The 14994-nt window shown below is 44.8% G+C and overlaps 1 protein-coding gene across 3 annotated transcripts in view; it reads left to right on the top strand.

Annotated features, from left to right (window-relative positions):
* The first annotated feature begins 1052 nt into the window (after positions 1 to 1052).
* PHACTR1 (phosphatase and actin regulator 1) overlaps positions 1053 to 14994 on the top strand; it is a 565894-nt gene continuing 551952 nt past the window's right edge. For all 3 annotated transcript variants that reach the window (XM_086370843.1, XM_086370849.1, XM_086370839.1), the window contains exon 1: positions 1053 to 1717. The gene's annotated coding sequence lies outside the window, so the exon portion shown is untranslated. The remainder of the gene's footprint in view (positions 1718 to 14994) is intronic.

Below are 14994 nucleotides of genomic sequence, written 5' to 3'. Positions count from 1 at the left end.
TCTGCATTTGCAGGGACCACAGTGGCTAACGCCCAGAGGGGCACCAGTTGCAGCACTGGGCCAGCAGGTACCCAACCTGTGGCATAGATTGCTTTATTGGTGGTGATAGCCACGTCCTTATCTGACTCAACTGCAGTGAGACTTCAGCATCCAGTTCTGGCCTTTTACCCAGACAGCTTTTACCCACACATAGCATTGGAGGAAAAACCCAGAGTTCAAATATCATACCAGTTCACTTAACATAACGTTTCAGTGGCATCTCCCATTATTCTTACGCTCCACTAATGGCTTGTTACCTACCCTCTTCCAGTTTCAAGCCCCCTGATATTCCTTGCTTGGAATAAGATTTCCCTTCCTTTCCAATGACTTCTGCTTTTGGAAAACTTCTCCTTAACAGAACTAAGCCAGGGGAGCTGATGGCCTCGGGGTCCATGGGCTGTGAGAGGACTGCATAGGTTCCCTGGAGAGAATCTCATTTTGTACTTTTGATGGGTGGTGGCTCCTTGCTTATTGCAAGGTGCTGAGTCACTGACACCATCCAGAGAGCAAGCAGGACTGGCTTATAGCCTGAAGTGAGCGAGCTTGTTCCCTACCGAGTAATGACTGGTAGGGACAGCCTTCCATCTAAGAGTGTGACTCTCTTCCTAGGGCACTTTGCTACCATTTTTCTCTCTCCTTTCATGGTAATTCCCTCTCTAAACTGCTTGCCCTAGATAAGAACCCAGTACTTCACTGGCTGATACATGACCACTGCTGGAATAAGCAAGGACTCAGTGGGTTTTGTTGTTGTTAACTGTGTTTGTAACGCTGCTTGTTTTATTATAAACAAAAGAGCACCATTAGATGGTGCTCCAGAGCCCATTTTTACTAGCCAGACCTCTTGCTCCCTTTCCTCAAGCCCCCGCTTAAATGTTAGGTCCTCCTAGTGCTTTATCCTGACCTCTCTCCTGCCCATCTCCCATCCCTGCTACCTTCAATACCCACCTTGTGTTCAGTTCAGCCACTCAGTCGTGTCTGACTCATTGTGACCCCATGGACTGCAACATACCAGGCTTCCCTGTCCATCATCTACTCCCAGAGCTTCCTCAAGCTCATGTCCATCCAGTCGGTGATGCCATCCAACCATCTCATCCTCTGTCGTCCCCTTTCCTCCTGCTTTCAATCTTGTGTTACCCCCTCACTTGTGTTTCTCTTAAGCAATTACACTTACAGTCAGGTGTAGCAAATACAAATGATGCGTTCTTGAAACTGTGGGTAATAATTAGTCAAATCCATTTCACCTGAGTAATCAAGGTCGTGTTTTTTGTTTGTTTGTTTGTTTGTTTTGGTTTTTTTTTTAAGACTCCCATGCCCTTCAAATGGCATGTTTTCCCCAAGTGTTTTCTAAGAACTTGGAGTCAGCTGCATCTAGTTCAGGCTGAGCCAGTTCAGACTGGATAGGATCACAGACTCTCCAACCGGGCTTGCATGAAGGTCAGATTTTCTCCATCAGAGGGCCAAAAACTCCACCCTAAGAACGTGGAGAGGCCCGTAGCCCAATTATGCCTGCATAGAACTAGGATGACCACACCTTTTTGCCATCACACTTCCCCACAGTCCCCAAGCTGTCCACGTCTGAGACTGCCCGGCTCCTTTATTATTCATCTGTAAATACCCCCAGCCCCTTACCTTCCATGAAGTGGATTGGAGGAATGGTCTCCTAAGTAATGAGAATGAGGTAAGTAATAAGCTAAGTCTTCTAGCTTCGCTGCCTTAGGAATCGAGCTCTTTGTTGTAAGCCTCGGGGTCTCAGCATTTTGGCTTGCTGTGGGTCAGGCAGAACGAGACAGTTCCAGTGAAATTCTTCTTTTCTGTCTTTCCTATTCTTTCCTACATCTTGATTTACCCAAGAAAACTAAAAGCTAGAGATACTGAGTAAGCTGGTCTTTCAACAATCAAAGGAGAGCATGCTCCCCTAGGCACTGTGCTTGGTTGTGCAGATGAAAGTAACAGAATCTGACCTCAGGGAACTCAAAGCCTAGTGGAGGAGAGATGAAAAAGGCCCAGGGCCTTATTGTCAGTTTAAGTAGAGGGGAGAAAACAAGTTATGGGAACCCCAGAAATCTCATGGGGCTTCCCAGGTGGCGCTAGTGGTAAAGAACTTGCCTCCCGATGCAGGAGACATAAGAGGCTCCGATTCTGGGATGGGAAGATCCTCTGGAGGAGGGCAGAGCTACCCACTGCAGCATTCTTGCCTGGAGAATCCCATGGATAGAGGAGCCTGGCGGGCCACGGTCCACAGGGTTGCACAGAATTAGACACGACTGAAGCGACTTAGCAGGCACGCATGCAAGAGATCCCGTCACCTACCAGAGTGGATGTGAGCAGCAGCGAGGGTGAATTTATGTAGACTTCCCAAGGAGGTAGGACTTGAAGCCTCTCTTAAAGGATGAGGAGAATAAGGAAGAAAACCGTGCAGGCAGATGAGTAGCGTGAGCAAACCCGGGAAAGCAAGGCGTGGTCTGTGAGTTCAGAAACCACCAGTGTCATTTCAGTATGAGATACAGCAGCAGATGCTGGAGGGAGCATGGGGCCGGATGCAGTGGGACACCTGTTCCACCTTAAGGAGTTCTGGATTCACCTGCAGGTCCTGGGAACCCAGCAAAAGACTCCGAGGTGTGGAATGACACGGTCGGCTTAATATTTTGGATAGATCACCCCACTGGCTTTGCAAAAGATGAATTTGCAAGGGAAGAATGCCCAAGACTGGCAAAGTGATCGTGGAGCTGGTACTATATTCCCTGCCAGAGTGTATCTGTCCTAGGATAGGGCTGGTCAGGTGACAAAATGTGATAGCATGAGAAACAGTAATAACGTGAAAAACTGATGGGGTTTAGAGATTTCTTTTCTGTGGGAGACTTAGAGGATGGAGCAGTTAAGGAGGCTCCCACGTTTTGTTGCCTAGGAGATACTGTCAACCTAGGGAAAATACAGGGTGCAAAGAAGATGATGTCAGTGTGGGACCAGCGGAGTTTAACTGTAATGGAGCCAATACCCGGGTGGAGCTCAGGTGCATCGAGAGTTAAGTGCCTGAAGATTCTGTGCTGGGCAGGTCTGGGTCCACCTATAATGCAGGGCATGTGGGTTCGATCCCTGAGTCAGGAAGATGCCCTGGAGAAGGAAATGGCAATCCACTCCAGTGTTCTTGCCTGGAAAATTCCACAGACAGAGGAATCTGGCGGGCTACAGTCCATGGGGTCACGAAAGAGTGAGTCAGACATGACTTAGAGACTGAACAACCAAACTATACAGGACCCCCAGGTAAAACATTCAGGAATGTATGAGGTTTAAAATGAGGGCGTATATGATATAGCCGATCAGAAAAATGGAAAAGAGTCACTGAATATGACAGTGCGTCAGTGTGTGGGGAAGAAGGCTAGAAGCAAACCTTCGGAAAACTGAGCACTGCCTGCAAGGGTAAAGTCAGTTCTTCCAAGGAGCTGGGCTGGTGGGGGTGGAGAGCACGTGGATGATTGAGCAGGACCAGTCTTGGGAGCGGATGTAAAACCACCTTCGCAGAGTTGGCAATGTCCTGTCTGCCAGCCGTCTGCAGCCCCATCAGAGCCATCCCGTGATCCCTGACCTTCACCTTCTCTCAGATAATGAGACCTGGCCAGTAGCAGGTGTTCTTAAAATGGATCAAGCTGGCCGACCGATGTGGATGGTTAAGCAAGTGCCTCACAAGGTTGATTAAAATACAGCAGCCAGCCATGTGTCCACTCTGATTTCTGCAGTCAGCATTGCTATGAAGCAGATCACTGGGCCAGTGGCCTTTGGTTCTCTACTAAGACATCTCCCATAGAGAGTTTTCCATGAAACCCAGGCAAAGAGGCAGTTACAGAAAACCCAGGCCATATAAAAAGGCTTTTAGGTTTATATCCTGGTCTCTGCATATCCTGCTATGTTTAATGGCTTTGCATACTCTCCGCCTACCTAAGAGCATGACCCAAGAATTACAGACCCACCCAAGCTGTCTTTCCTGTATAAGGACAACAAATATTTTGGAACTTGCAAAGAACTCAGATTATGGTCCCAGATATACCGTATAAACATGAATTAAGAAGCTAGAGTAAAAGGGAGGAGAGAGAAGTGTGTTTGACAAGAAATGAACAGAAGCAAACATCCCTTTTTCTATCAATATTACACTTAAGACACGTTCGGACGCCTCACACTCCTGTACTTTTTCTTCACTTTCTGTTTTGAGAGAAATTTACAGATGCTCTCACACCAACTGATGTTTGACAGTAAGAGTCATCTTCACTTCTGCCCTCTTTTTCTGAGCAGCTTTCAAAATAAACATTTGGATCTCCAGTGAAAAAGCCAGGGAAGGATACTAAGTGATAGGCTAGTAGACACCAGTCACAGGAGACGGATAATTTTTTTTTTAATTGCAGATTTGCAGCACATTAGCTGGGACTATTAATCTATTGACCTTGAAACCCAGGATTTTAAAATCCTGAAACAAAGGCGAAGACGCTACTTGAGGAATTTGGTGATTAAAAAAATTGTTTTCCCTTCTTGGATGCCAGGACAATGTAGGGTGAACTCCTAAGGACTGTGTGGGACAGTCCAGCCGGGACCCCTCTTGCTGTCTTTCTGGGAGTCGTGACAAAATTACAAAGCACAGGCAGCTTCTCAGTGTTTTGCTCCTATGTTGAAATTTATTTTCTTTTATTTGCATTTATTTATTTTTCCTGGCCACATATAGCATGTAGGAATCTTAGTTCCCTGATCAGGGATCAAGCTCATGCCCCCTGTATTGGAAGCATGGAAGCTTAACCCCTGCATCACCAGGGAAGTCCCAGACTTTATTCTCCTGATGCTCAGCACACCCCCTGGCTTCAGGACAGCATTCTTCTATTTCTCCATCTGGTTTGTAGACTTGTTCTCCTCTGTCAGGAATTGCATGAGATCGCAAACTGAGCAAGGGGCAACTCTAAATGGACATCACATGCCACTTGATTAAGAAATGCAGAAAAATTTATACATGAAATGAATGTCCCCAGGGAGAAAAAAAAAATGTTTCTAAATTTGTTTTTTTTTTCCCCCCACTTTCTTGGCTCAGGTCCTAGTGGGTTAAGAAGGAGAAGAAATATCAACCCCTCTGGTTTTCTTTGCTGGTACAGCAAAGAGCAGCATGGTGCCCAGTGGGATCTCCTGGCACAAGATCAAGCTGTGTAGAGACTCAGAGCAATCCCACCACCAGTGAGGGTGTTCCAGGCAGCAATTAAATCGTGATCATTCCCCTCCGCCACACACACACCTCCCCAACTTCCACCCCAATCCCTGCTGTCTTCTAACTGTGGGAAGCCCAGATTGGATGACTAAGTGCCAGGGAGGCCATGCCAACCCACAGTTCCAGAAGTGACAGGACCTTGGCCCCCCAGTGTCCAGTCTAGGAAAGAGGGGGAGGTCTCTGCTCAATGGTGAATTCAGGCACTGTGTCCACAGGGTGGTTTAAAAGAGGCTGGAAACGCTGTGCAGAGGAAGGATGAACAAGGCAAATAGAGTAGATATCGTCCTCCACCGAGGTTTAAGAGGTCTGTGATTTTCCCTTCAACTGTAAAACGTGCAGGCGTAGCCCTGTCTTGAAGGCCTTCTTCCCTTCCTGGCACACAAATGTAAGAGGGCGGCCAGAGTGCTGGAAGGTGATGGGCCCGCCTGTTGAGTGTCCCGTCAGAGGAAGCAGCAATAGTCATAGCAGCAACCCTAAGAAAACACCCCCAAATGGAGTGGAAGTGCGGAAGAGTTAAAGTGGACCATAATGCAGTTAAGCCGTGAATTCCGCTTCTATGGGGATTTTAGTGAGAACGACTTGAGTGGAATATGAGGCAGGGGAAGGAATAGGAGCGGGGATTAGGAAGAGATATGATAGGCAATAAGAACAAAAGGGCTGTGAATGGTGAAAGTTTTTTATAATTTCTAAAAATTTATTTTTTGGCCGTGTGGGGTCTTGGTTGGTGCGTGGACTTCTTTCTCTAGTTGCAGTGAGCAGGGGCCACTCCCTAGTGGTGATGTGCAGGCTTCTCGTGCTGGTTTCTCTTGTGGAGCACAGGGTCCGGGCTTCCAGACTTCAGTGGTTGCGGCTTCCAGGCTCTAGGGCACAGGCTCGATGTGGGATCTTTCCAGATGAGGGATTGAACCTGTGTCTCCTGCACTGGCAGGCAGACTCTTCAGCACTGAGCCACCAGGGAAGCCCTGAACATTTTTTAAATAGGAGAAAACCTAGTACTCTGGAGATAAATTGAAAAAAAATCAAGAAATATTGGGTTGCCTATAAAGTTCATTCAAGTTTTTCCGTAAGAGCTGACAGAAAAACCCAAATGAATTTTGTGGCCAATCCAATGCATAGTGAAGAATGTGAGGTGAAAGAGAGCTGAGGTAAGAGGAAAGAAGAGGAGAAATTGAAACCAAGGGGTGGAAGAGGCAGAAATGGAAGGAAGGTGGTATTCATGGAAGAAGGGCAAAGAGTGGGAACGTGTCAACTTCAACTTGGTACTTGCCAAGGGTATTTGCCAGGTTTCCCTGGTAGCTCAGATGGTAAAGAATCTGCCTGCAGTGCAGGAGACCCCAGTTTGATCCCCGAGTCAGGAAAATCCCCCGGAGAAGGGAATGGCAACCAGCTCCAGTATTCTGGGCTGGAGTATTCCATGGACAGACCATGGGGTCACAAAGAGTCAGACATGACTGAGCGACTTTCACTTTCACGAGGGCACCTGCCATCTCCCTCTACAAGGATTAACTCATGAGCTTCTGCAATTGCTGACCTTCAACATCCCTTGAAGAGAGTTCAGGGTGGGTGGAGAGCAGATATGAGGCACTCTGGGCTTTGGAAAAACTTGAAGGACAGGTCTTCATATAGTTAGACATGATTTTATGAGTCCAATTCTTACATCTCCTTACCTCTAGAAAAGCACTAAATTCCTTCATGGTGATGTCTGCTCCTCATGACTAGCAGAATCCTTCTGCAAAAATATGTGCTTGATTGCATGTATTCCCCCTTCACCAAAACCAGATATTATTAACCTCCCCCCACTACCTCCTTGGAGCATGTTCTCAGAGCTATTCTGAAATGCTGTCTCCCAGGATATGGTCTTCATTTTTGCCCCAAATAAAACCTAAATCTCATGCTGTGCACTTTTTTTTTTTTTAAGTTGACAAAAGAAATATAGAGGACAACTTTGAGAAGAAAGTCCCTGATTTATGATAGTCAAATCTCATGAACATGGTTAATGAATGAATGATGGAGAATAGTTAGCTAATTGTAACTTTGCCTTTAAAAAAAAACAAACTTAAAATACGGCAGTAAACTGGCAGAAAAGAAGAGCTAGAGGATGAAGTTGCTAGAGCACCCAGTACCTCTTCAGATTTCACAGCTGTGTGTGTGTGTGTGAGTGAGTGAATGAGTGAGTGAGTGAGTTCAGTCACTTCCTACTCTTCTCGACCCCATGGACTGTAGCCCACCAGGCTCCTCTGTCCATGGGCTTCTCCAGACAAGAATACTGGGGTGGGTTGCCATTTCCTCCTCCAGGGGATCTTCCCAACCCAGGGATCAAACCCGAGTCTTGTCTGCCTCTCGCATTGGCCGGCAGACCCTTTACCACTGCGCCACCTGGGTAGCCTTGTCACACCTTTCTACTCAGGGTGTAATAGGGGCGATACAGGCAGGAGCTGCCGCTCGGCCATCGACTGGTACCACCGGGGCCCCTCCCCCAAGCAAGCAACCGTTAGTGAGCAACGGTCCACCAGCGACCGTTAACCGTCCTGCTCAGCCATTGGTTGGTGCCACACTGGACCCCTCCCCCTCCTTGTATATAAAAGCCCAAATTCTGAAGGAGAGAAGGTTTTTTGAGAGGCTAATTTGTCATCTTTTCGACCTGCTAGCTTTCTGATTATAAAGTCGTTATTCCTTCTTCCAACAACTTGAGGTTTATTGGTCTGTTGTGTGGCAAGCAGAACAAGCCTGGGCTTGGTAACAGTTACCTGAATGTCACCCAGCTGTTCAAGTCTACCACTGTTGATCTATTAGTCAACAATTAATGTACTTAAAACAGATTTAATTATTGTCCTAAAAGCAAATGAGGCCAATATATAATATAGCCCATTTGTAAATTTTTTTCTCCACAGCTTCTGAAAACATTTTTTTTTTTTAAGTTAAGCTGACTTACTTTAACTTAAAGATATGCTCCTCTGGTGACAGAATTTCATAAAACTGCAGCTCCATCTGTGTTTTAAACTTCCTTCCAACCCGGATCTAGTCCTCAGTCTCAGAGAATAAAAGGAAGGAAAGGGAGAAACAGGAAGAAATGCTTCTATCTTACCTATCACAATTCCAATATATGTCTGTAGACAGCAGTTCTAGAGATCAGGGGAATGGCTTGGGGAAGATAGTGCAGGATTCTAGGAAACAGATGGCCTTCCCAGAAGGCCATCTATGTAAAGAATCTGCCTGCAATGCAGGAGACACAGGAGACACAGGTTCAATTCCTGGGTCAGGAAGATCATGGCAACCCACTCCTGTATTCTTCCCAGGAAATTCCCAGGCAGTGGATCCTGGCAAGCTACAGTCCATAGGGTCACAAAAAGTCACACGACTGAAGCGACTGAGCAAAAAAGGAAATAGATGATGACGGTCTGTTTTAGGATAGAGAATGGAGCAGAGAGAAATTGAAAACTTGATAAATACTTAGGGGACAAGGACTAGTTTGCTTTAGATGAGAAAGAAGAAACGAGACTTATGGCTTGAGCAAACCGATAAGTATGGTACTTGTTACTGACCAGGGCACGAGGGGAAGGAAGTTGTTTATGCAGTGGGATGATTAATTTTATTCTTGATGACAAGCAGGACCCTGTGGGGCTCCTGTATACAAAAACCTTTCTGTGTCCCCCATTTCTTGATTACGGGGAATAGGCTTCATTCAGCCTCCAGGGTCTTTCCTGAGTTCCAACCAGAGGTTCAAACAGCTGCTAACTAGGGAAGGGAAGGGAAGGGCTGTGGAGAATAGATAGGAGCAGTCAAAGGAAACAATAGAGCAGCCTTGGGGCAGTGCCCTGGTTCCTCCTCAAGGAATACAATAACAATCTCTTTGAGTTGTTTTGTAGCTACTGAAACCCCCTCCAGGTGGGAGAAGTTAACAGTAGGATGGTTGGTGATCCTGACTTCCACTTACCTCACCACCAGCCAGTCAGAATAATGTCCACGAGCTGATCATGTCCTCTTTGAAACATTACTATAGAGCTCCTTACAACTCCTCCAGGTTGGGACACAGTTTTGAGGGCATAGCTTCCCTCGTAGCTCAGTGGGTAAAGAATCTGCCTGCAATGCAGGAGATCTGGGTTCGATTCCTGGGTCAGGAAGATCCTCTGGAGAAGGAAATGGCAACCCATTCCAGTATTCTTGCCTGGAGAATTCCATGGACAGAGAAGCCTGGCAGGCTACAGTCCATGGAGTAACAAGAGTCAGATACAACTTAACAACCAAACCGCCACCAGCCAGCTGTGGCCCCTTTGCCTGACAAAGCAATAAAGCTGTTCTTTTCTACTTTACACAAAATTCTGTCTCTGAGATTTAATTTGGTGTCAATATACAGAAGAAAGATTCAGCTTCATTCTGAATATTTTGAATGTGAAGGGCCTGGAAGATGCCCCAAGGGTCTATCCAGCTGGAAAGTGGATATACATACATCTGAGGCTCAAGAAGCAGGTCATTGTTGGAAATACAGAATTTGGAGTAAGCAGAATCTAGGTGGTAATGCGGAGAAGGCAATGGCACCCCACTCCAGTACTCTTGCCTGGAAAATCCCATGGACGGAGGAGCCTGGTAGGCTGCGGTCCATAGGGTCGATAGGAGTCAGATATGACTGAGCGGCTTCACTTTCACTTTTCAGTTTCATGCATTGGAGAAGGAAATGGCAACCCACTCCAGTGTTCTTGCCTGGAGAATCCCAGGGACAGGGGGAGCCTAGTGGGCTGCCGTCTACGGGATTGTACAGAGTTGGACACAAGTGAAGCAACTTAGCAGCAGCAGCAGGTGGTAATGAAAGATGTGAGACTGTATACAAGCTCCTGTGCTTGCTTCAGCAGCACATATACTAAAATTGTATATAAACTTCTACAGGGACCTAGAGAATCCATAAAGTTAGAAGAGCAAAGGGCTATGAGAAACTCCAACACTTAAGGGACTGGTAGAAAAAGGAGCTCAGAACACTAAAAAGGTGCAGTAAGAATGTTATTTGCTCAGTAGTGTCCAACTGTTTGCAACCCCATGGACTGTGGCCCACCAGGCTCCTTTGTCCATGGATTTTTCCAGGCAAGAATACTGGAATGGGTTGCCATTTCATTCCCCAGGGATCTTACCAACCCAGGGATTGAACCTGGTGGGTCTCCTGCATTGCAGACAGATTCTTTACCATCTGAACCACCAGGAAGTCCACAATAATCCATAACACTGTCTAAATTACTGTTTATATTTGTTACTGTTGCTTAGTTGCCAAGTCCAGTGGTTAAGACTTGGAGCTTCTGCTGCAAGGGGTACAGGTTTGATCCCTGGGGAAGGAACTAAGATCCCACATGCTGCATGGTATGGCCAAAAAAGCGGAAAGGGGTGGAGAGAGAGAGAGGAGAAGAGGTGTTATTGAAAATGAGTATTTCTCAATTTTCTCAACTTAGTCATTTTTGCCTTAATGAGACAGTTTCATTGGAATGATAGACTGTAGTAGGGTGAAGAGTGAATGAGAAAGAAAGAAATGGGGAAAGCAAACACAGACATGGTAAAAGAGAAGTATGTCTAGAAAGAGTTAAATAGGTTTAAATGCTGGTGGAAAACGGTAAGCAGAAAGGGTTAAAGATATAAGAGACTGCCAGTGACCAAGTCTTGAAAATTTGAGCGTTAAAATAAATCATGATAGAAATAGTAAACCATTTTTAAAAGTAAAATCCACAAGTCCACATGGATAGAAAATAAGAGTGAGAAAATAGGCAATTTTCTATGGAATGGAAATAACAGGATGCTAAAATTCATGAGTCAAATATAGCCTGCTCTCAAACTGTCTCCCCACAGATAACTTATAAATTACAAAGGGACAAGTAATACCTTTACAGTGGAGAAATATGGGAAATACCACTTAGCCAAGTTAATACTACCAATATTGGGACAAACCAATATCATGGACCTCCTGATAAACGGATTTCAAATAATATGGAAATAACTGACAAATTCAAATTAAAGGACATTCTAAAAACTGATGCTTATTTTATGAAACTGTCAAGCTCAAGAAAGATAAAAATGGGTGAGGAACTGTTCCAGGTTAAGGAGACTAAAGAGGTATAACAACTAAATGTGAAAGTCATCTGAGATTGGATCCTAGACCAGGAAAAGAATATAGCTATAAAGGCTTTGGGAAATGGATGGGGAAACAGTGGAAACAGAGTCAGACTTTATTTTTTGGGGCTCCAAAATCACTGCAGATGGTGACTGCAGCCATGAAATTAAAAGACGCTTACTCCTTGGAAGGTAAGTTATGACCAACCTAGATAGCATATTCAAAAGCAGAGACATTACTTTGCCAACAAAGATTCGTCTAGTCAAGGCTATGGTTTTTCCTATGGTCGTGTATGGATGTGAGAGTTGGACTGTGATGAAGGCTGAGCGCCAAAGAATTGATGCTTTGGAACTGTGGTGTTGGAGAAGACTCTTGAGAGTCCCTTGGACTGCAAGGAGATCAGCCCTGGGATTTCTTTGGAAGGAATGATGCTAAAGCTGAAACTCCAGTACTTTGGCCACCTCATGCAAAGAGTTGACTCATTGGAAAAGACTGTGATGCTGGGAGGGATTGGGGGCAGGAGGAGAAGGGGATGACAGAGGATGAGATGGCTGGATGGCATCACTGACTCGATGGACGTAAGTCTGAGTGAGCTCCGGGAGTTGGTGATGGACAGGGAGGCCTGGTGTGCTGTCATTCAGGGGGTCACAAAGAGTCGGACACGACTGAGCGACTGAACTGGACTGAATTGATAAAGGATTTTATTAGGAAAATTGATGGAATGTGAATATGGATCATGGATTAAGTAATGGTGGTGTTCTCAGTGTTAGACTTCATGATTTTGATCATCAAACTGTGGTTAAGTCAGAGAATGTCTGAGGAAATATACCCTGCAGTATTTAGGAGAAAAGAAGTATGGTATTGCTCCAGTGTATCTGAAATGATTCCTGATGAATTGAGATTCCTTATGAAAAAGAGAGAGAGGAGCAGATGGGGCAAAATGTAAACAATTGCATACTGTTCCTACCACATTTCTATAAATTTGAAAGTATATCAGAAGAGAAGCTAGAGCAGAGAAGAGGGATGATTGACAGATTGAAGTCACTGGGGAGATGAAAGGGGACAGGATTGAGAGAGAAAAGCCTAGATTAGAGGAGGGGCACTTCATCCACTGTAAGAGGAGGGAACTGGGAAAAGATGGGATCTGACATCCATTTTTCTGTGTTGGTTGAGTGGAAGAAGGAAAAGATTGGTTTTTAATAATCTTATTAGCTAGGAAATGTTTATATTACGCTCTTCCACTTTTAAAAATTGAAGGAAGGAGCAAGCATGATGAGCCTGGAGCAGAGGGACCACTACTTAGCAGAAGGTTTTAATGAATCTTTGGGTGTACAAAGGATGATTTGAGTCTAAGTAAGCTCATGGCACAAGCCCACTCTTGAGTACATGGGACAGAGGTTGGGGTTGGGTGGTGGGGGAGGAGAGAACAAATAATGCCAGAGAACCTCATGCTCCCTGTAACTGAAGAGAAAGTGGTTCAGAAGGTAGTAAGACAATAACTTACCATCAATCAGCGCCTAAGCTAGGATGCCAGTCCAGTTTGTGCTTCTGATTGCCACTAAAGACACTTTTCATAGAAAGAGCCTTTGGTGATTTTTAAACTAAGACATAAAATGTGATCTACCTGCAAATTGTTCATGTATCCATTTGCCTTAGTCATTGCTCAAATCTAAAACCTATTTGCAGAAAGATGAAATTTTACAACAAATAGTGAAATGTTCAAGTTATAAACCCATCACTGTAAGTACAGAACAGCATTACTTATGTGATATTCTACTAAAATGCCCCAAAGAGACCAGTAGCCAGGATAGATGTGATATACTTTCACTGAAAAGTGTGTTTTTCTTCCTTCTTATGGCTCAAAATTTTCACCATTATTTCTCTTCAGCTTGTTAGAACAAAGATTTGATCAATAGCAAGATGCACTGTAAAGACTTAAAAATAAACATAAATTTGGCTTCCAGAGGTATCTTTTATCTTTATAATGGTCTTGCCTGGAAAATCCCATGGCCAGAGGAGCCTGGTAAGCTGCAGTGCATGGGGTCGTGAAGAGTCAGACACAACTGAGCAACTTCACTTTCCCTTTTCACTTTCACGCATTGGAGAAGGAAATGGCAACCCACCCCAGTGTTCTTGCCTGGAGAATCCCAGGGACGGGGGAGCCTGGTGGGCTGTGGGGTCGCACAGAGTCGGACACGACTGAAGCGACTTATCAGCAGCAGCTGTGGTTTAGTTGCTAAGTCACATCCGACTCTTGCGATCCCATGGACTGTAGCCTGCCGGACTCCTCTGTCCATGGGAAGAATACTGCAGTGGGTTGTCATTTCCTTCTCTAGGGGATCTTCCCAACCCAAGGATCAAACCCAGATCTCCCACATGGCAGGCAAATTCTTTACCATCTGACCCACCAGGAAAGACTTAAAATGTCTGAAAAATTAGATCAGAATGATTGCATCTGTCATTACCTTGCCCTCAGGGAAACTTTTCACTCCTTTTTTTGTTTGCTTGCTTGCTTAAATGGCTACAAAGATTGCTTAGGCTTCAGATGGGGAGGTAAGAGGGGGAGAGCGCTTCGTAAGGCCCAGAGGGAAGAAGGCTGCATCTCCCTCTCGAAAGCTCTAGCGCATCGTGTGATGCTACAACTGTGAGCATCTTTCTTACTTTCTGTTAAAGGTTAACCAGCTTAAAAAACAAATATGCTGTTTCACAGTCATCTGTAAATAACTACTGCATCACTGCAGCCAAGCTATTTTCCTTTTTGTATGCGTTCTTCTTGCTATAAGATTTTTTTTTCATATAGTTCTACTAACAAACTTATCATCAATATTTTTCTAGTTTATCTGATTATATAAGTTATATTAGGTCAGCAGAATCTGGGGATCCTGTCTTGGGTGGCAGTCCATGAGTCCCTTTTATTTCCAATCCTCTGTGGAAATTACCCTAAAAGTTTGACAAGTGACCCCACACAGCTGAACCTTGGTTCCCCAGAGGTTGTGCAGAGCCTGGCTGCGGAGGAGAAGGCATCTTTATACCGTTGTGTTCAGTGCTGATGGAGAGATGGAAAAGAAAGGTGCAAACCACAGGAAAACTTGCACCATGATGACAGGAGCTTTAGCCAAACATTGGGACCAAGCATAAATTGCACACAAGACAGACAAGATAATGCATCAGACGTGCTATAACCATGCTATCAGACATGTATTTGGATTGATGACCATCGTAAGTGAATAACACTTGAAAGCCTACCATATATCTTAAAGGCAATTCTTAATACAGGCCATCTAAAAGGCAAATATACAGCAAATACCATGATGCTTTCTTTCTTCATTCATTCTATAGACAGTTTTATGGCTGAGATCTTGAATTAGAAATTGAGAATAAAGAAAAGAAGGAAACAGTCCTCATCGCAAAAAGCCCACAGTTTAGGACGAAATACTTGCTAACATCACCATCATCATCTTCATCATTACAGTAGAGTCTATGTACAATGGAAACATGGATTATTATTATGTGGGGGATCAGAGATGGAAACACAGCAGGAGGTTAACTCAGTCTTTAAGAATCTTAAGAGTGTGTAAGGATGAAAGATTTATTTGAGGAGAGAAGAGTACTCTGGGCAGAAGAAAAGCACATA

This window comes from Bos grunniens, chromosome 23, assembly GCF_055505025.1.
Source record: "Bos grunniens cultivar Pamir isolate PY7600 chromosome 23, Bosgru_T2T1.0, whole genome shotgun sequence".
Classification (NCBI taxonomy): Eukaryota; Metazoa; Chordata; class Mammalia; order Artiodactyla; family Bovidae; genus Bos; species Bos grunniens.
Note: the sequence above shows the minus strand (reverse complement) of the source record. Positions and strands in the feature narration are given on the sequence as shown.